We start from the raw sequence: 22,403 nt of genomic DNA on the forward strand, positions 1-22,403 counted from the left end.
TAGGTCATCGCTTCTGGCTGGGGCTGCGGTAATTGTGGTTGCAGCTCGGGAACTCCAAGCAATCGGTGCACCTCTTCTTTGACGATGTCGGCGATCGAAGCCACTTGGGGCTGCGACGAAGGCAGGACGTTGCGCAGTTCTTCGCGCACAATGGCCCTGATGGTCTCCTGAAGCTCGCCGGAATCTAGTCCTTGGATAGCGTACTGCGGCGTGAGCCCCTGGCGGTTATATTGCCGGGTGCGCATCTCCAGAGTTTTCTCGATCGTCGATGCCTCTGCCGAAAACTCAGCTACGGTCTTCGGCGGGTTACGAATAAGTCCTGCGAAAAGTTCTTGCTTGACGCCCCGCATTAAGAAGCGGACTTTTTTCTCTTCTGACATTTCCGGGTCGGCGTGCCGGAAAAGACGGGCCATCTCTTCCGTGAAGATCGCGATCGTCTCATTTGGCAGCTGCACTCTGGTTTCTAGTAGTGCTTGGGCTCGCTCTTTTCGCACGACGCTTGTAAACGTTTGCAAGAAGCCGCTTCGGAACAGGTCCCACGTCGTTAAGGTGGCTTCTCGATTCTCGAACCAGGTCCTAGCGGCGTCTTCCAGTGCGAAATAGACATGCCGCAGCTTGTCGTCGCTGTCCCAACTGTTAAACGTAGCGACCCTCTCATGCGTCTCTAGCCAGGTTTCCGGGTCCTCAAATGTTGATCCGCGGAACGTCGGAGGTTCCCTGGGCTGCTGTAGCATGATGGGGGACGCTGGGGCTGCCATTGGGGTTGCCTTGTCCACAATCTTCTTGGTCTTCTCAGGTAGAAGTCCGTGCTCCGGGGGCAGCTGTTGAAGACGGCGGCTTGCTCGATACTCCGGGACTACGTTGGTGTTCTCTTTGCGGTCCGGGCTTGGATCACGGCTTGTCGGGGGCGTCCGGTACATGAACGAAAAGCACCTCCACCAGATGTCACGTGGTGGTGTGCCCAGAAAAACAGGCTACACTTATAGCACAACGATAGCGGCGAACACTGTCGGCGATCGTCGAAAATCTGCTCAGCGGGTCAAGCACGTCGGCTTTTATACAGCAGTCGTCGAATGTTCCAGACTAATCGCTGGGACCCGCGCGTATTCCACAATGTTCTACGCCATTCGCGTCAGGCGATGAAATCAGATAACATAAGGTTCGGCGACAACAGACAGCCGGGTAGAAGCATCGATAACTTTCCAGAAACGTCGGATACATGCAGGCGCGTCCGTCGCTGTGCGATTACAGTTGTTAAGCGGCGAAACGTGGTCGCCCGATAAAGATAAGTAAACGTGTCAATATGTTGATTCCTTCCTATTAAAGAGGCACGCACTGGAGTTTAAAAGGAAGTTTTCAATGAATTGACCTCTCGTGTCGCATCGTGAGTCTCCCCACATCGTGTTGTGAGTGTTAAAATCTTCCACAAGCATGTAAGGCTCGGGAAGCTGATCAATGAGACTATAAAAGACTGTTTTTTCGAGATGATGGTTCGGGGGTATATACTAAAAGGAACACACAGTGACTAATTTATTAAGAAGAATGGCCTGAACTGACTCTGCCTCAAGGACCGTCTGAAGAGTGAGGTGTTGGCAAGTGTTGACTTGTCAGTTACTATTGCTACACTGATGGAGGTGTTATCCTCCTCACGGTCTTTCCGGAAGATGGTGTAATTTCGAAGACAATTAGTGTTCATAGGTTTCAGATGTGTCTCTTGAACATAAAGCAACTTTGGATTATGTTTGTGTATGAGTTCTCTAATATCGTCGAGGTTATGAATGTCCTCTAACATTCCATTGTAATATTTGTGTCTCCATGATGACAAATGTGTTTGTGCTGTGTGTTTAAAGGGACACTAAAAACAAATTATAAGTCACGTTGACATGTACTGTTTAAGTACCATTCCAAAAACCTCGCAACGCTTGTTTCGTGCCAAGAAAGGACTTAGTTTACGAGAAAATTGCATCAGAAGGGTCTGAATACCTGTTTCGAAATTCATATCTCCTGCTACCCAACCGGAGGAGTGGTGATGTTACATTCGCCATCGCCACCCTTTGCTGCCGTTGGTGAGTAACACAGCGCCTGACAGACAGCGGCACCGAGCCAAGACAGAGCGGTGGATTTGCCGCTGCAGCTTCTTTTTGGTCAACTGGCACAGACAATTCAGGCATCCCGCAACATAACATGAAAGTCGAATTCTCTGCAACTTGCAGTTTGTGCAAGTTTCGCGAGCCAGCAAAACCAGCGCAGCACTACGTGATAACAAAACTGCTGAAACACGAAAGCGTGGGCGGCGAGAAGTCCAGCAAAAACAAAGCCTTTCAACCATCCACCTCGTTGTCAAGGGTAACTTCAATGAGTTTCTCTTTCTAAAATTTATATAGAACTGGAGAAGCAGCATTTTATTTCATCTTATAATACAATACAATAATGTTTTTTGCAACGAGTGGGTGAGCACTAGTGACAGAATTTAACTGAGGAGTGCTTTTGTCATTGGGCAAGTACTTGAATGTCCTGGGGGAGTATCTAATCATGTACTACATTTACCTCAGTTTCTTGATTATCTGTTTGCGATAATATTGATGTCTTAAAGATTCTCAAGCACTAATCTATCACTTTAGCTTGACTTAATATATGCCTTTAGTGTCCCTTTAAGAGATGAAAGTTAGCTCACATGCCCTTTCCAGGCGGCGTGATGTGAAGTTTGTGTTTTTTGAAGCGATCACGAGAATCGCGCCACTGCTTAGGCTCTGATAGTACCGTCTGGCTAGTTACCGTATTTACTTGCAGAATGATCACACTCGCATAATGATCGCAACCCTGAATTTTGTCATCAAAATTATATTTTTTTCTTTCCCATGTAATAATCGCACCCAGAACTTGCCACAGCGATATGTCGTGTGCCAAGTCTAGCTAATGATGATCGTGCTTACCATCTGTCGAATGCTGTCGAATGCTATGCGAACGATTCTTCAAGACATACCAAGTGGTCTTCATGCACCCAACATTCTTAAGCAGATGCCCCATTTTATTTCTTTCATCGCATTGCACACTCCCATGAAAAAAAAAAAAAAGCTACAACAAAAATTGCCTTGGCTTTATTATTTGTAGGCTTTATAATCGTTATGGTTAACAACAACAAAAAAGGCGGCTTTCCCTTCTTCTCGTCTGCACTCGTGGGCATGCAACAAATCATGAGTGGCAACGATAGTAGCCACATTTACACTGATATGTTAGAAGTGTACCCTATTCATACGCCGATGCTTGTAACACAGCTAAGATATTCGCCCACCCTTATTGGAAACGTGGCGTATTAGGATAGTAGTGAAGACAAATGCCGCAGTTTCCGCAGCATACCCGCCACGTGTTTCTATGTCACTGGCAGTTAAGCACGCCCATCTCTGTTTCTGTCCCCTCGAAGTGGACATGGCTATGTTATTGCTGCAGACTTGCCGATATTAACGATATTATTCATTACTGATATTCATCATGATATTCATTACGCTGTATTTCACATAAGGGCCTCCTTTCCAGAGAAGAGACCTTTGAGGCCACCAAACCAGAGGCTGATGAACCTCTTTAGGATGGCGGAGCAGCGTTAACTGTAACCGCGGAGGAGCTGGATGGCGTTGCCGCCTGTTCGCTGCGAGCGGGCCGGGCAGCCGCCACAGGCTGTTGTGACGCTGTCCCTTGACATGCCACATCAGCTAAGGTAGTCTTAGGCAGGCAGGACAACCGCCTGCGTGCCTCGTTAAAGGATATTGTCACATGCCTCAAAAAGAAGGACTGGCGACGTTTAATGGGGACAGCTGGCTTCTGAAAAATAACAATGACAGGACCAGGCTATAGAGCGGGTGGGGGTAGCAAGCGCACTTCTTTCTTCTTTGTCTTCCTGTCTCTTCCTTTGCACTGTCGCCACTACTACAGGTGGCATTTCCCCCCCTTCCTCGAAAAGACAATTGGCTCGATGGTTAAGAAGCATTGTAAAGGAAACGAAAACGTGGTCAAGGCAGATGCTGGCGTAAAGAACACAGTGATCGCCACAGGAGAAACAAGTACAGCAGAGGTGAATTGTGACATGCAGAGTCTAAAGAAACAGAGGTAACCGCATTAGCTGCACATATGACCGCAAATATTTTTAAAAATGAATAAACGAAGAATGAATAATCACGAACGCGGAACATATAGCTTCATGCGGATGACATGAACAATGTCAGGACTAGGTTATCTACGCCGTGTGTGAGCTGCACTGTCTGGAACGACTTCGTAGTTCACGTCACTAATTAGGCGCAGCACTTTGTATGGGCCAAAATACCAGCTGAGCAACTTTTCACTAAGGCCCCGGCGTCGAACAGGACCACACCAACACTTGGTCACCGGGGTTGTAGCATACTTGTCTGTGGCGGACGTTATAACGCCGTGCATCTGTGTGCTGCTGCTGACCGATGTGCAGCTGCGCAAGCTGGCGAGCTTCCTCAGTGCGCTGGGCAAATTCTTTGCCGTCAGTAGTTAGGCGCTCACCATCATGACACGGCAGACGTCGACGCAGAAGCGTAGTGTTCCATCTTTCTTTTTGACAAGAACGACCGGAGACGACCATGAGCTCTTGGAAGGTTCGATAACGCTGTCTTCAAGCATCTCTTTTACTTGCATACGAATCATTTCGCATTCTTTCGCTGAAACATGGTAGGGCTACTGGTGTATCGGCCGTGCATTGTCGCATGTGATGATCCTGTGCCTTGCTACTGAATTCTGGCGAACTTTAGACGAACTTGCGCAACATGCCCTGAATTCAAGCAAGAGCTCGCGCAGTGCTGCCTGGTCATCTTGTGATAGCTCTGAATCAATGCCGATGTTATCCAGTGACTTGTCAACCATTCCCACTGCTTCAGAGGCAAAACATTCAGCCAAATTCTCTATTTCGTCGGCAAACACAATTGAAGTGATGAAGTTTGTCTCTTTTTTAGTGGTCAAGAGATCCGCGCCGTTCCTTCGGCACTAAGGGTGCCGTCTGGGTGCGTGTTGTGTCCATCACCTCTTCAGAGGCGTTAGACATGCACTCTTGCGAGTGGTCTGTTTTGCTTCGTCTCAGGGGACGAGACCCTTGAGGCCATCAGCCCGAAAGTCAATGGCCGCTTCTTCCGAGACAGCAGTGTAGTGTTAGCTGTAGCCACCGGGGGAGGCGGATGGCATCATTGCCAGCACAGTGTGTGTGGGCTGGACAGCAGCCGTAAACCGTTGTGGCGCTGCTCCCTGATGCACTGCTTTGGCAAAGCTGTTATTTGGCAGGTACGCTACCTGCCTGCAAGCCTCTTTGAACGATATGTTTTCCTTGACTGATTGTTACTATTTCTTTTTGCTTTTTCCAGGATGGGCAGGAACACGAGTATGCGGCATGCTGCCCATCACAGTTCACGCAGTGTGGAGTGTTCTCGCAATTGTCAGATAGGTGTTCTTGGGCACTACATTTAGTGCAAATATGGTGGCCTTGGCAGTTACGTAAACTGTGGCCAAATCTTTGGCAATTAAAGTATCGGAGAGAATTGGGGATGTATGGTCTGACCTGGATCTTTATGTACCCTGCCTCAGTAGTCTCAGGCAGCATACTTGATACGAAAGTTAGAATTAAATGCTTTGTTTAGATCTCTTCGGCATCACTCCTCAACTTAATCCTCTTGACATTGGTCCCATTCTGATCACTCCAGCCTTCTAGCAGTTCAGCTTCAGTCAACTCCACCGGATCAGCATCGGAAACGACTCCATGGATAGTGTTCATAGTGCGGTGCGGTGTCAGTGTCACTAGGAGCTCCCCGAATGTTACTAGATTGAATAGTTTTTCATCTTGCTCCTTTTTGTGAAGTTCCAGATAGTGGTTACCGCTTGCCAACTTGGAGACATTATAACCTGGACCAAAAGCTTGTCAGTGTTTTTGCAACCAGAAAAGGTGAGATCATTCTCGCTATCTTTTTTCTCAGAATGTATTACATGAAATCGTGGGAAATTGTGAATATTTCAGCCAAAAAACTTGAAAACTTCTTCTGTGTGCCCTTGCTTCTGGGGGCGATCAGGGTGTGGGGGGAATGAACTTGCCATATGTAAAGGTGAACTGTTTGGCAACAACACCAGCCACCCACCATGGAGCCCAATGAAGGGATGGGGCAGGACCTGGAAAGGACAGGTCCTGCAAACGGCAGCTGTATGCCAGTACTATATTTGCACAACACTATATCGTGCAACCTATGACGATCAGCAAAACCCACAGAGAGCGGATAAATCAACCGATCTTTTAGGCTTGTAGGGCCCTCTGGGTTATACTTTTTGGCAATAAGGTAGCCTCGCAGCCTACGGGATTATTTGACTGAGCTATGTCGGATGCTCGGTTGCCATAGTCAGAAGTTCGAATCTTTTTTTTTTTTTTTTTGACGATGGTGAGCTTGAATTTCACCTCCTCCAGTGCACTACATCTGCAGGCTTGGAGTGATGCCTGACACTGTGCCGAGAGCGAGTGGGGCTATCTAACCCAGGTACAACCAAATTAGGAAGGCCCACTAAGCTTCAACAAAAACACTCCCTCACCAGAACAGGAATCGGCTTCCCTGGTGCAGTATTCAGCCACCCCCTCCATTATGAATCCTACAGTTAACCCATGGCCCTCAGTCCCCTGCTGCAGAGCACCTCACCAAAACGGTGGTCGGACATGTAATGCAGCAGAGGGTGTGGAGAATCTCTGGACTCGGGCAGCCACCAATGGAAACTGACCCTGGGCTATTAAAAATCCAAACTCTGTCGAATGAGGCTAGCCATGGCCGCTCGATCCAAAAGCACAAGGTGCGGCCCGCTGCGTCGCACCTGAACGGCGTCTCGGGCCTAGTTCTCCGTGCGCCCGCTGCGGCGCCACCGCTCGGGGATGGCTGCTGATAGAGAGTGCCTTCACAGCTGCGTCGGCACGCGCGATCTCCACTCCAGTCAAGGCGTAAATAATGCGTTTTATATTTGGAAATTGCAGAAAAATCTTTTAAGTCGTCATTGGAAGTGCTGATTACGCCACAAACGCCAACAGATTGTCACAGGGGTGGAAATCTGTTCTAGAATACGCCTGAACGCTATCTGTGACGGTTGCCCGTACGATGCACGACCAGTTGGTGCACTTCCATCGAGAGGTTCTGCTTGAAGCAATCTATCAGTACTTTTATTCACTTCTCGTGAACACGTACGCAAAGTTAAAAACTCTACATAGGGAGAACTTGTACGAGTTTCCCAAGTAATTCAAACTAACTTAGATGAAATAAAAACGCTTATCATTGCAAATAATCATCAGTAGATTGTTTCTCATGAAAACGAAGCATATTGAGTGATGCTAGAGGCTATCTAAGGAGTGCGTCCCTTTTAACGAAGCTTCAAAAGGCCTCTGCTTCGAACATGCTCATACCCTTTATTTGAGCACGCTTTCCATAAAACACATTCCCGCAGTATTTTTTCATTGTAGGCAGGTTTTTTTCCCCCTGAAGTGGCCACTTGGTTGCCGATAAAAACAGCAGCTTTGTCTCATTTTTCCGCTCTTTGTAATACCTGAACAAAGAACTGAATTTCGTTGTTGTTTTCATAAACTAAGAGGTGGTCTTTCATTTCGTCCCGTTCGGTCTGCAACTTTTTAAACTCTTCTCCTTGACGGGCAACTTTTTTTTCAATCTATTGACTGCTTGCTTTGACTGTTCTAGGACGTCCACAATATCTAATGTAGTTTTGGCAGGTCTGGTCAACAGAAAAACTACGTTCAGAGCATGATTATAAGGCAATCTCTGGAACTAGAGCTTCCACCTCGTCGCTGAGAAACTGCAAGGCACTTTCAAAGGTGGGGGTTTCTCCTGAGCTGCCGCAATTATCGCTTGCCTCAACTGCTGTGTGATCAGTAAAATTTCCTCGATGGCATTTTTTGGGCTGCACATTCTCTTTTTGCAAGTACTGTGGATATTTCCAAAACACGGTCGGTACCGCATTTGGAAGCAGGAGCCTAAGTTCCGTGTTCGTTTTATAGTCACTTTCTGTAAAGTGCAGGGAACATACCAGAGATCTATCGCTCAGTTCCCACTTGCTTCCTTTTCCCGACACTCCTCAGCGAGGGATATTTTTTAGCCCCGCTTCTCGACGCTCCAAGTCGCATGGGAACTCGTGATGTTTCACAGTCGGGTCCTTTTTGCCATTTGTGTCGCAGAGTGGCACACAACAGTTTGCGCGGCATCGCGCCACATGAACGAGGCTGGCTACGGCACACATGCACACCGAAGAGCCTTAACAAAGCACAGCAAGCACAGGCAAACTTGCTCACACAAGCATGAGATTAATGCATACCGTACGAGGCAAACACGTTCTGACGCGAACCGACTTGCTCACACACATGCATGCGAAAAAGCGCAAGATTAATGCATATTACACGAGGCAAACACGTTCTGACGCGAACCAACTTGTTCACACACACGCACGCGAAAAAGCACGAGATTAGTACATAGAGCACGAGGCAAACACGTTCTGACGCGAGAACCAACGCCCGCTTGCCCCGGCGCGAAGTCACGAAAGCATCTCTGACCGGCGGCGCCCTCACAAAGAAAAGCGGTCGCAACTGTAAACTCGGCCGAGACGCGCCCGCCTTTTGTCCACGGCGCGACGTAGCTGGACGCACCTTGCTTTGCATCGAGCGGCCGTGGGGTAGCTTAGCAGGACTCTTTGAGGAACTATCAGACATCAGACATGTATCAGACATTGGACTAAGAGCCATGTCCTCTGATACAAGGTCTCCCAGAAAAGAAGCAATATGTGGTAGGATTCCTAATCCATAAGGACATGGCGGGCAACATTAATGAATTCTACAGTATTAATGAAAGGGTAGCAGTAGTCGTAATCAAACTTAATAAGAGGTGTAGATTAAAGTTAGTACAGGCCTACGCTCCAATGTCCACTCACGATGATGAAGTAGATCAGCTTTATGAAGATGTTGAATTAGTGATGAAAAAAGCGCTAACTCAGTATACTGTAGTAATGGGTGACTTCAATGCAAAAGTGCAGAAAAAGCAAACTGGTGAATAAGCAATTGGCAACTACGGTGTCGATTCTAGGAACGCTAGAGCAGAGATGCTGGTAGAATTTGCAGAAAGGAAGAAGCTGGGAATAATGAACACCTTTTTCAGGAAGCGTAGCAACAGAAAGTGGACCTGGAAAAGCCCTAATGATGAAACAAGAAATGAAATTGATTTCATACTTTCTGTCAATACCAGTAAAGTGCAGGATGTAGAAGTGATAGGTAAGGTAAAGTGTGTGGGGTTCTCCGTGCTCTTGGGACAAAGGAACGACAACACAGTAGTGCAAACAATCACAAGGGCATTTATTGCACCTTTCATAGATCAATGCCTGCTAGCCGAGTTGCTATCCACAAAACATGCTGATGGGCACGCGACAAATCTAGAAGTCCGACTCACCGCGACCAGATAGCGAGCGAATATGTTCGCCCCATGCTGGATCCCAACGCCTGGTCGTTCGCACGTACGGTCACGCGAACGGTGGCGCGTTCGAAGGCGGCCACGCGAGACGGTCTCGCAGAAGCATGGATCGGCGCACGCGCGGCACGGCACGTCCGCACTGCTTGCTGTCCCGAACCCAAAAGAGAAAGCGCCTTGTCTTTCGGCGCCCAAGTAACCCCACCTGTCGGCGGCGTTAGCAGCGCAACACTCGTACCATCTCTCGTACTGCGCCTCAACCACTCCGACCGCCGCGGGCGCCAGGCCACGCGAGCCGTGCGGGAAAACAACATATCAGGGGATGCATGAGAGTCGCGCATCCCCACATCCCCCCAACCTTAAATCACTACATATTCCGGTGAAACATGTCACACGGTCTAACATCAACGCGTGCTTCGCGAGCAAGGTAGTACATGCAACAGTGGCCGCGCCGAGGAAATGTCCACACGCTGTCCATAACATGCGAGCGGACTGTCCTTGGGGACACCACTGGCGTCCGCCGGTCACAGCAGCAGCTTTGCAGACTCGACGGCAAGATTCCAGGCAGTGGCGTAGCTAGGTCGTCTGGCACCCAGGGCCCATAGGTCTTCTGTCACCCTCCCCCCCCTCCCCCTCGGGTGTAGCCCGCGGAAAGGGTGTCTTCAGACGTATATGACACCCCCCCCACTGGCCCCTTGCACCCGGGGCCCACGGCCCCCCGGCCCCCCCTGTTGCTACGCCATTGATTCCAGGCCAGGACTCTGGAAACGGCGACGCAGTAGTCGGAACGAGCAAGCGTCGCTCACGCCGACGCGCCCTGCTGGCGAGAGCCGCAGTAGCTGTCGGTGACCGCCGGCTCTTTTCTCCGCCGCCGAGGGTTGCGAGCTGGATACAGGCGGCCGCCGAAGTCGCTGCGCCGAACTCGCCACAGCATCACCATTGCCCGGTGGCTCGATCGTAGTCCGGGGCAGCAGCACAGACGGTGTGCAGGTGACGGCAAACCAGGGGTGACTCCAATCACGCTGCGTACACTCAACACACTCGGCAAGCACTAAAGTAGTGCAAGGGAGAGGAATCCTGCATGCGCATACGTGGTACGATGTTCAACTCGGCTAGCAAAAGATCGGGCAGCTACTCAGATGCTAAGTTCATGTGAATGAAGCTCGCTTCCTTGAGTCGAACGAGTAATTTCAATTCGTGCGAGGCTAACTAGAATGAGGGAAGCAAAGTGCAACACCTCAATGCCACGGTCCACCAGGTGTCCCTCCACGTGCAACAGGCAGCTTCGTAAAGCCTTAGGCCTAAAGCGTCGCTACCCTGACAACAACCAGCATCCAAAAACACCCAAAATGAACGCCAAACAGGCAGCCGAGAGGAGACGTCAGCTCTGTGAGGTGGTCCTACTCCACTCGGTGCACACAGCATCCGAGTTGACGGCGCCCACCGTCCCAGACGGTGTCGGAGCGCCCGGTGCCAGGCCGCAGTACCAGTCAGCCCGTAGTGGCACCCGTGGCCTGCGGCCACCCGGCTCCCAGAGCCGCGACTTCATCAGAATCAAAGAGATAGGAGAAGCTATTTACATGAGAAATTCGGACCACCCACGAGGCTTCCGTACTCACTCGCTTCAGGCTTGCCAATGCTCCACGGGCGCTGAGCTTCGCTCTCCCAGGAGGCAGACCACGTGGCCCTCGAACAGACGAATGTCATTAAAAAAATCATTTGCGAGAAGGCTTAGCATGTTGTAAAGTTAAAACACACTACAGCCACAGTTGCCTCGCTCAAGAAAGCATGCGCCGACGCTAACGATCAAAATCCATGCTAGCCCTACGCTTCGGTTCAAACAAAGCTCTCGAACGAAGCAAAACTGTTAAAACTATCGTCCGATGCCCCAAGAGGCCCCACGTTGGGCAGCCAGATGTGTTCTCACACCCGCTCTCTTTGAACAAAGGAACGACAACACAGTAGTGCAAACAATCACAAGGGCATTTATTGCACCTTTCATAGATCAATGCCTGCTAGCCGAGTTGCTATCCACAAAACATGCCGATGGGCTCGCGACAAATCTAGAAGTCTGACTCACCGCGACCGGATAGCGAGCGAATATGTTCGCCCCATGCTGGATCCCAACGCGTGGTCGTTCGGGCGTACGGTCACGCGAACGGTGGCGCGTTCGAAGGAGGCCATGCGAGACGGTCTCGCAGAAGCATGGATCGGCGCACGCGCGGCACGGCACGTCCGCACTGCTTGCTGTCCCGAACCCAAGAGAGCAAGCGCGGGAAAACAACCTATCAGGGGACGCGTGAGAGTCGCGCATTCCCACAAGTACAGAGATCATACGTTAGTGAGGGCTAGGATTCACCTCAATTTGAAGTGAGAAAGAATAAAATTAGTCAAGAAGAAACAGGTCAACCTAGAGGCAGTAAGGGTAAAAGCAGACAAATCCAGTCTGGTACTTGCAAACAAATATGCAGCCTTAGACCAGAGAGATGAAGATGACATAGAGGTAATGAATGAAACCGTAACTAGACTGACTTCAGAGGCAGCTATTAAAGTGGGAGGCAAGGCACCAAGGCAACCAGTAGGCAAGCTCTTCCAAGTAAAAAGGACCTAATAAAGAAACGAGAAAGAATGAAAGTGCCCAACTCAAGAGATAAGATAGAATTTGCGAAACTGTCAAAACTGATCAACAAGGTGAAAATAAGGGATATTCGAAATTATAATGTGATAAAGAGTGAAAGACTATGTATGACTCGGCGGCACCGTATGGCGCACAAAGCTGAATTTCGTGTTCTGCTTTGCACAGGCGTTCCTGTGGCTGCCTGGATCCACCCATCGCTGTTCCTTGCCACCGACCGACTACGCGTCCCGTCCAAGTACAGAGGCACCAACAGCATTGTGTCTGCAAAATCACGTGCTGACTACTGATGCGTGCGTTTTCCCACCGAAAGCACCGCCGCAAGAGGACAACTGCGCAGGGCTGCTTAAACTGGACCCCTGGTTCTGCACACGACCCAGGTGAATCACATCATCAGAAGAGCATAAAAAGATGGATCGACTGGCCACACCTTTCAGTGGACTTGACGGCACCGTACGGCACATGATGCTGAATTTCGTGTTCTGCTTTGTACAGGTTGGTGAGAAACAATTTTGTAGTAGTCCTTTTAGAAGTAACTGGGTTGGATTACTGGTGCTGCTGAGTCCCCACTGCTTGTTCCAGTGTTGTGTCAACCTATCTCGTGTTATTTTCGTGTTGATAAAGCTTAGTGATGACGTTGAAGAGAACCCAGGGCTCGATCAAGACAAACTGGATGCATTTTTGACTGCTGTTACCGAAATTAAGACATCACAACATGAGTTACAGTCAGGTTTGCAGTGTCCAAGTCAGGGTTACAGAAATAGAGACAAATCTTGCTTCTCTCCAGCTTTAAAACAAAAAGGTTCTAAAATATGAGGAAGCTATTAACACTATGAATTGGGAGATGGCTCGGTTAAGCAATAAATTAGAAGACCTGGAAAACAGAAGTTGTCAGAACAATCTAATCATATACGGTTTTAAGGGGGAGACAACAAAAGTCCGGCAACATTGAAAAAACGCATGACACACATCTTCAAGGGCATTCTTGGAGTTGAAGTTAAATCTATTGAAAGGATTCATTGTATCGGCAAGAAACGTATTGCACGTGAACTCCAAGTAATTCTTCGTTTTTTCGATTTCACTGAGAAAATGTCTGTTCTTCGAAACTGTTCCAAGTTGCAAGGAGAAAATATATCAATCTCAGAAGACTTCTCACCAGGAGTACGGGAAATGCACCGGAACTATAGAATTCATCCCAAGAAAATTGTACCAGAGGAGACAAGGTCAAGCTAATATGTGTTAAAGTGAGGATAAACAGCGATCTGTATGCCTGGAATAGCACTGAAAATAAGAGGACACTCATGAAGCGCAAAAACCGCGTGGCTTATGAAAACAGTCACTCCAGCTCGTGACAAAATTCACTTCAACTCTCGCTATTATGTTTGAATGCAAGGAGTGTTGTCAATAAAACTGAAAAATTAGAAGAAATAGTGCTGGTATACAGCCCCAATATAATTGTCATCACCGAAACCTGGTTGCATTCTCACATTCACAATTCAGAGGTGCTTCCCAATTCCTATTCTATCGTTCGTTTCAACTGCGGTAGCCGGGGAGAGGGTGTTGCCATTGCTATTAAAGAAGGCTTATCATAAAAGCAAGACGAAGGAATACGCAATCACGAGAGCGTGTGGTGCAGTATTATTATCAATGGAACGTCAGTGTTCATTGGCAGCATATACCAACAACCAAATGCACCAACTGACTATCTTGCTGAATTGCACGACTTTCTGTGCCGTAAAATAACGAGCGTACTAAGCTTATCTGAGTCGGAGACTTCAACTTAACAGGGACTGACTAGGGAAATCTGACAACTGGCAGAAACGAGCACAGTAGTAGTGAAATGCTTCTGAATCTTATGTTTAGTTTTTCTTTAACCAAGCTTGTTACGGAGCCAACACGTATACAAGGGCAAGCAAGCTCCATTCTTGATCTTGCTTTCGTTTCCAAGACACTTAACCCTGATATTAGTATCGAAAATGGAATCTCGGGCCATAAAACGATTTTACTTACTTTTGATAACTTCAGTTTCAGTCCAAACCAAATCACCAGTATATCTCATATATCTGTCAAGGATTACAGCAGGGCAGATGATGTCAGTGTTATTGATTACGTTGAAAAACGCTAGATAGTCTTTTACCGTCGGGATTTGAAAACGTGAATGACTTATGGTTGAAGCTGAAACGAATAGTAGCATACTGTGAAGAAACATTTATGCCATAAATAAAAAAGCAAGTAAATAGGAAGACATCCTGGATTACACGCAGAATTATCCACTTCAAAAGAAGGTTACAAAGAATGCGTATAAAGAAAGCCAATGTCAATGCTACAAATGAGCTTTCGCAAATGCTCAGAGCAGAAATTTCTTCAGCAAGAAGCAATTTCTTCCCAAATACACTGACCAATTTTATGTCACATGAGCCAAGAAAGTTCTGGCATTACCTGGCAAAACCGGGGGCTTTGATCGACCAAATGAAAATAGACGGTGCCATTACAGATGACGAAAACTGTATCGTGAACACTTTTAATCACTATTTCCAGTCTGTGTTCACCCGTGCTTCTGCCTCAGAATTCAATCAAGCGGAATGCCATTCCCACATGCCTGACCTTGTCATAACAGAATGCAGCATTCTTAACTTGCTGCTACAGCTTGATGAAAAGAAATCGCCTGGGCCCGACGGATTACACAATGCTTTTCTAAAACTATAAGCGCAACAACTGCCTCCCCTTCTTCAAAAAATGTTCTCCTTATCCATAGAAAGAGCATCCATGCCCGCCGACTGGCTTTGTGCGAAAGTGGTCCCGGTGTTAAAAAAAAAAAAGGGAATAGGCTCTTAGTAAGCATGTATAGGCCTATATCACTAACCCGCTCTTGCTGCAAGTTAATGGAGCATATAATTAACAAAGCAGTCATAACCTACATGGAAAGCAACAAACTTTTATATGTAAGCCAGCACGGCTTTAGGAAGGGACTATCAACAGTTACGCAATTACTTGAAATTACATGTGACTTTGCGGTGGCTATTAACTTTGGTTTGCAAGTGGATGCAGTGTTCTTTGACTTTGCAAAGGCTTTTGGTTCTGTCCCACATCGTAACTTAATTGAGAAGCTTAATATTATTGGTATTAATTCAAATATAATTTCCTGGATTGCAGCTTGCCTCTCAGGCTGTACTTAATACGTCGAAATAAAAAATGCCAAATCCAATAGCCTAGACGTTTGCTCTGGTGTTCCACAGGGATCAGTATTAGGACCTACCCTTTTTTAATCTATATGAATGACATTTTTTCCTGTGTCACTCCAAAAGTTGTACTGAGATCATTTGCAGACAACTGCATTGTGTACACTGCAGTTTGTTCACAAGATGACCAAAATAATTTGCACTTAACACTCACTAACATTGATTCTTGGTGTAAAACTTGGGATATGAAAATAAATGTTGGGAAAACGTCATCTGTCACCATAACAAGAAAAAAAAAACGCCCATCTACTTTACTTACCTTTTATCAGGATCTGCTGTGACGCGTAATAATGGAGTAAAATACTTGAGGGTAACATTTACTGAAAAATTGAGTTGGGAATCCCGCATAGATAACATATGTACAAAAGCATACCGCCAACTTGGATTCATCCGACGAAAATTGTCAGCTGCATCCCCACATGCAAAACTAAACGTCTATAAGACTCTAGTAAGACCCATTCTTGAGTACAGCTCCATAGTTTGAAACCCCCATCAGTCTTATCAGAAAACGAAATTTGAAAGAATTCAGCCTAGCACTCCGTTTTATTTATTCCTGTTACTCCCGCTACGATAGAGTGACACTTATCCGTAAAAGGGCTAGCAACTCGATGTTAGAATGCCGACGACTAACTGCATGTATGAAATTTATTTTTCTGTTATATCGTGCTTGTATCAGCATAACTAAAGATGCGCACCTAAAGCCACCTCGCTACTGCTCCAAAAGAATCAACCACGACATGTGCATACAGCCATTTGCTGCTAGATGTGGCTTATCCAAATTCTCATTTTTTCCTCGATTTATAGAACTATGGAATAACCTGCCCCACAATATTATGAATGATGTGTCACTTGATGCTTTTGTTGCGAATGTTGAATATTTCTTTGAAAAGCAGTCCCTTTTGTAAATCTGTTTGTAGCCATAGCTTTCTTGCTTATGGGTCATGAATTGTATGGTTCTAGAGCTCTGCACACTTTTGATTCGATTATATATGTAAGCTATGTGTCTTTTCATTCATGTTCCAGGACAACAAACCTGTTGTACTACCTATTGAAGCGGTATGAGCCTTGGAATAGAAGATGAAGAAACGCAGGAGTCTGGGTTCAGGAGAAGAGAAGAAGGAAGTGAGAATAATATGGTAGACAAGATGGACGCCAGTTCCATAGCAATACTTTCCGTCTATTGTATCCTTTAACTAGGAACGCTACATTATTTTGGCGCAGCCGACAGCGGAATCCAACATGTGGGTGACATTTTTCCTTGAGGAGACCTCCGCAGAGAAGATCATCTTTTCGAGATACCAAGCTGAAGATGAACCAGCGGTGGAACTACCTCACGAACTCAACTCGGCAGAACTCGTGAACCTGGTTTTAGAGAAGGCTTCCATGGACAATGATGAACTACGTCTGAAGGGTGCTGTGAAAGTGAACTTGCTTCTGGCGATCTTCGACGAAGTAGTTCTTCAACCGATGCGTCGAAAGGACTCTGGATCACAGTCATCGACGGAAGAGGTGAGCCTCGTTTTGAAAGCTCTTCGGCTACAACAAGAACAGATTTCGCAAGAAAACCAGCTGGTGACATCGCTTATAAGCTCTTTAAACGCTGAGAAGCCGGTGACTAAATTTGTAGAACCCGATGCGTTCCAAGTCCAGAAGGTTGGCTTGAATTCTATGAATATGCTGCTGGGAAGAACAACTGGCACTCTAATGAGGACATGATTACTAACATGCATAGTTACTTAAGCGGTGTTGCACGGAAGTGGTATGATTTGCACATTATTGAAGAGGCTGGCAACTGTTGGAATCAGTGGAAACAAAAATTCTTGACGACATTTCGAAGCAACCCAGTGCAAAGGCGGGACGCCGCGCTTAATTTCATATTCAAGCAAGGCTCCCTCGTAGAGTATTTCTTTGACAAACGCCGCCTTTTAAAGCTGGCCGAGCCTATGCTTCCTCCTTCTGCCTAATAATGCACTAATAATGCACTAATAATGCACGGACTGCACGCGCAAGTCCTGAAGCAAGTGCAAATACGGTCACCTAAAACTATGGACAGGCTCCTGGAGTCCCTTCACGACATACCATTTACTTCAGAAGAAAATATAAGCGCTAGCTCAAGCAGTCACTTCACATGGTCCGGCGCGGATTGGTCAAGCCGTAATCAGCGAGAACCGGGCCGCCTTGCAGGCGGTGCAGAGAACTTGGGTTGGCGCGCTCCCAGAGGTCGGGTGAATTACGTTGACAGCGACCCTGTCCCCCTACTTTCGTACGCTGAAGAGGCTCCGACGACAAAAAACTGATAAACAAGGGTGATCAGTCCGACCCGATGACCACAACTGAGACTGTTTATTTAACTTGCTCTAGCCTACTTCACATCCCTGTCAAAGTGGGAAACAGACATATGATGGCTTTGGTTGACAGCGGTGCTTCTGTGTCTATAATAAATGCCAAGCTGGTAGATGCAAGTCACCTGCATAGTGGAAGAGTACTACGGGTGCAAGGCTACGATGGAAAAGTGACAATGCATAATCAATGGGCCTCAGTAAACATTGAGTTCCAAGGTCATGAAAGAGAGAGTGAAGTACTGGTGATTGAGGGGGTGATGTATGACTTTCTGCTATCCAGACCACATATAAAGAAACTAAAAATCAACGTATACTGGGACGATGCGGTTTTAGTGGAAGGACTATCAAGGCAAGAGACACAGCCGGATAGAAAAGATAACCTGCGAGTTGTCAAGTGCGCGGAGGATATTGCAACGACCTATCCTGAACTGGTATGCATAGGAAGCTATCCACCAGCGATGACATCACACAAGGTGCCTTTCGAACTAACTGACAAGACCGTCATCCGAAAATCACCTTATAACATGTCAAGAGAGCGCAAGATATGGTTCAAGAAGGAATTGCAGGAGATGCTAGACGCCAATATAATCCGGCCTTCGGTGTCACCCTTCGCCTCTCCCATAACTATAGCGCCGAAAGAAGATGGAACTTTCAAACTGTGCACAGGTTACAGGGTTCTCAACCGACAAACAGAACTTATAACATTTCCCATGCCGAAGATAGACACGATTATAGATCAGACAGGTGGTTGCAAATGTTTTTCACGTATTGACTTGTGCAAAGGTTTCTGGCAGATCCCGCTAGCCGAAGAAACAAAAATGTACACTGCTTTTTTCATGCCCTTCGACCTGTACGAGTATAACCGGCTTCCTTTCGGCTAGAAAAACTCACCAGCATGGTTCCAGAAGATTATGAACGAAGTCCTGAAGCCTTTCCTAGGTGTCTTTTGTAACGTGTACATAGACGATATTATCGTTTTCTCCAAAACAGAGGCGGAGCATCAGGAACACCTGTCCCAGGTATTAAATGCCTTGAGCTTGGCACACCTCAAGGTTAATTTTAAGAAAAGTGCGTTCTTTCAAAGAAAAGTTGTGTTTCTTGGAAGAGACTTTGATGGGACTACCAAAAGCACGAAACAAGAGTCCGTCGAGAGGATATCCAAACTGGTAAAACCATATGACGTACACTCTTGCGTGTGTTTTTGGGATTAGCAGGAAATTTCAGACCCTTCATAAAAGACTTTGCCATCAAAACAAGATGCCTCATGCGCCTAATGCAGAAAGAAGTTCCATTTGAGTGGGATGAGGAATGTGAGAGAGTCTACCGTGATCTGGTGCACAGAATCTCTGCTGACCCTATTCTACACATACCAGATTTCACTTTACCCTTTGAACTGAATACCGACGCTTCACACAATGGGACAGGTGCAGTCTTGTACCAGAAATGTCCAGAAGCATCCGGTTGAGAAAAGCGACACGTAGTAGGTTACTACAGCTACACCCTCAAGCCACCTGAAGTCAACTACACCACTACTGAAAAGGAAGCTCTTGCAGTCCTTAAAGCAATTCAGTACTTCCGTACGTACCTAGAAGGTGCGAAGTTTACTTTCTTCACCGATCACCAGGCTCTCACTCATCTCTTGAATACGACCCAACCTAAGGGACGTATCGCCAGATGGGTGAACTATTTGCAGCAGTTCAATTTCACCATCTCCCACAGACCTGGGCCCCTTTTGACTGATGCAGATGCATTGTCTAGACTGATGATACAGGCCAACAACGAACAATCGGAAGAAATCAATGAAATTAAATTGTGGGAAGGCACTGAACAATTGATTTTTATGGAAGGTCGCTATCAAGTCCCGCCAACGCTGGTTTCCAGGGTGCTTTATTTGTACCACGATAGCCCAGAATCTGGAGGACACGACGGATTTCGGCGCACCTACAACAAGCTAGTCAAGAGATTTACGTGGCCTCACATGAAAGAAGACGTCAATCGATACGTTCGTTCATGCCACATTTGTCAAGTCAACAAAGTGAAATATAAGCAGCCTACGGACGCCATGATAATACCTTGCCACTCGAACGTGCCTTTTGAAGTTATACACCTGGATTTCGCCGAGCTAAATAAGAAACGAGAAGGAGCCCGAAAAACGCAAGCTTTTCTTCTGGCCATAGATGAATGCACCAGGATGGTCGCGGCACGGGCAGGAAAAGAAGATGCGAATAGTGTCATCGCCCTTCTCGAATGGGATATGTTTAGGACAACCAGGACGATTGTATGTGACAACGGTCCAGCGTTCAAGAGTGAAAAGCTAGCAAGATGGGCTCGAGACCACAATATATCAATCCGATTCTGTGCGCCATACCATCCCGCAGCGAATGCGCTTGCAGAGCGTGCTATACGAGATGTGAAACAATACATCAGGATGTACGATAGTTTCCCTGGTGGTTGGAAATGCTCTTTAGAAGCAGCTGTAAGACATCACAATCGCTCCTACACCAGTGGCTTGGGATGCAGCCCGCAGTTCGCTTCTTCAGGCGGACCGTGAACTGGGGCTGTTAGAAAATCTCAAGATCGTCGAGGAGAGGAAACAGAAATCGCAGGAGGAGAGGTACCTTAAACGAATTGAAAAAAATTTTGACAAGAGACATTGCTCAGATATCCCAGACATTCAAGTCACCGACCTCATTCTAGTTAGGAAAGGAGTAAGGGAATCCAGTGCCAAATTTTATGGTCCTTACTCTGTGACAAAGACAGCCACACAGAAAGGAATGTTGAAGACTGTGTGGTACATTGGCGAACGTGGCTCAGTTGAATGTGCTTCGATTGGAAACGTTTTCAAGTATTACCCCAGGAGGGGTTAGCAAAAGAAGCCTGGAAGGGTGAAGCGGTATGAGCCTTGGAATAGAAGATGAAGAATGATCTGAAGTGAAGGCGCTACAATGACAGAGGACAAAGAAGAAACACACACACAGGGCGCCGTTCTGACTCAAGCGCCACAGTTTCTTTGATCACCGTCGCGACTTGCAAAGCACGCATGCTCTCCTACTGCATTCGGCATAAGCTCCTACCTTAAAAAGGCGCCCTGTGTGTGTGTGTGTTTCTTCTTTGTCCTCCGTCATTTTAGCGCCTTCACTTCAGATCATGCTTAACCAACACGCCCAACTATCCATCCTAAAGAAGATGAAGAAGCGCAGGAGTCTGGGTTCAAGAGAAGAGAAGAAGGAAGTGAGAATAAAATGGTACACAAGATGGACGCCAGTTCCATAGCAATACTTTCCGTCTATTGTATCCTTTAACTAGGAACGCTACACCTATTGTTCATTCCACTCCTGTCAGAGCCTGAGAAAGGCTCACAGTATTATGAAATAAATAAATAAATAAATAAATAAATAAATAAATAAATAAATAAATAAATAAAGCCGTAAAAAACGGACGCAGCCTGAAATCAGTGAGAAGGAAACTTGGCATAGGACAAACCAAGATGTGTGCACTGAAAGATAAGCAGGGTAATATCATCAGCAATCTCGAAGGTATACTAACAGCAGCGGAAGAGTTCTATACTGACCTGTGCAGTACCAAAAGGAGTCAGAATGCCTCCATTCGAAATAGTAATGAAAAAGTTACAGAAATTCCTCCTATAACTGGCGATGAGGTCAGAAGGGCCTTGCAGGACATGAAATGGGGAAGAGCGGCAGGAGAAGATGGAATAACAGTCGATTTAATCAAACGTGGAGGAGACATAACGCTTGGAAAACTGGGGGCTCTCTATACGAAGTGTCCATCAACTTCAAGGGTCCCAGAAAACTGGAGGAATGCAAACATTATACTAATACACAAAAATGGAGATGTTAAAGAATTGAAAAATTATAGGCCCATTAGCTTACTCCCAGTATTATATAAAATATTCACTGATATAATTTGCAATAGAATAAGGGCAACATTGGACTTTAGCCAACCAAGGGAACAGAGTGGAAAGGAACAGGAAGAGATACTCTACAATGGATCACATCCATGTCATTAATCAGGCAATTGAGAAATCCGCAGAGTACAATCAGCCTCTCTATATGGCTTTCATAGATTACGAAAAGGCATTTGATTCAGTAGAGATACTAGCAGTCATAGAGGTGTTACATAATCAAGGAGTGCAGACTGCCTACGTAAATGTTTTGGAAAATATCTACAGAGATTCCACAGCTACCTTAATTCTGCACAAGTAGGAAGATACCTAAAAAAAAAGGGGTCAGACAAGGAGACACAACCTCTCCAATGCTATTCACTGTGTGCTTGGAAGAGGTATTCAAGCTACTCAACTGGGATGGCTTAGGAATAAGGATCGATCACGTTTGCTGATGACATTGTTCTATTCAGCAATACTGCAGACGAGTTACACCAAATGATTGAGGACCTTGACAGAGAGAGTGCAAGAGTGGGGTTGAAGATTAATATGCAGAAGACAAAGATAATGATGAACAGCCGAGCAAGAGAACAAGAGTTCAGGATTGCCAGTCAGCCTCTAGAGTCTGTGAAGGAGTACGCTTACCTAGGTCAATTAATCACAGAGAACCCTGATCATGAGAAGGAAATTCATAGAAGAATAAAAATGGGTTGGATCATATATGGCAGATATTGCCAGCTCCTGACTGGAAGCTTACCATTATCAGTGAAAAGGAAGGTGTACAATGAGTGCATTTTA

The 22,403-nt window shown here is 46.6% G+C and overlaps 1 protein-coding gene and 1 long non-coding RNA gene across 6 annotated transcripts in view; one reads left to right on the plus strand and one right to left on the minus strand.

Moving 5' to 3' along the window:
* Positions 1–22,403, minus strand: part of Grip163 (gamma-tubulin complex component 6) — a 478,650-nt gene that overhangs the window by 68,990 nt on the left and 387,257 nt on the right. The window lies entirely within an intron of this gene.
* Positions 11,113–20,982, plus strand: LOC140213274 (uncharacterized). Its single transcript, XR_011890237.1, has 2 exons — positions 11,113–12,618; positions 16,386–20,982. It is a non-coding gene; the product is annotated as an uncharacterized lncRNA (long non-coding RNA).

The sequence above is a fragment of the Dermacentor andersoni genome, chromosome 9 (assembly GCF_023375885.2).
Source record: "Dermacentor andersoni chromosome 9, qqDerAnde1_hic_scaffold, whole genome shotgun sequence".
In the NCBI taxonomy this organism is placed as follows: domain Eukaryota; kingdom Metazoa; phylum Arthropoda; class Arachnida; order Ixodida; family Ixodidae; genus Dermacentor; species Dermacentor andersoni.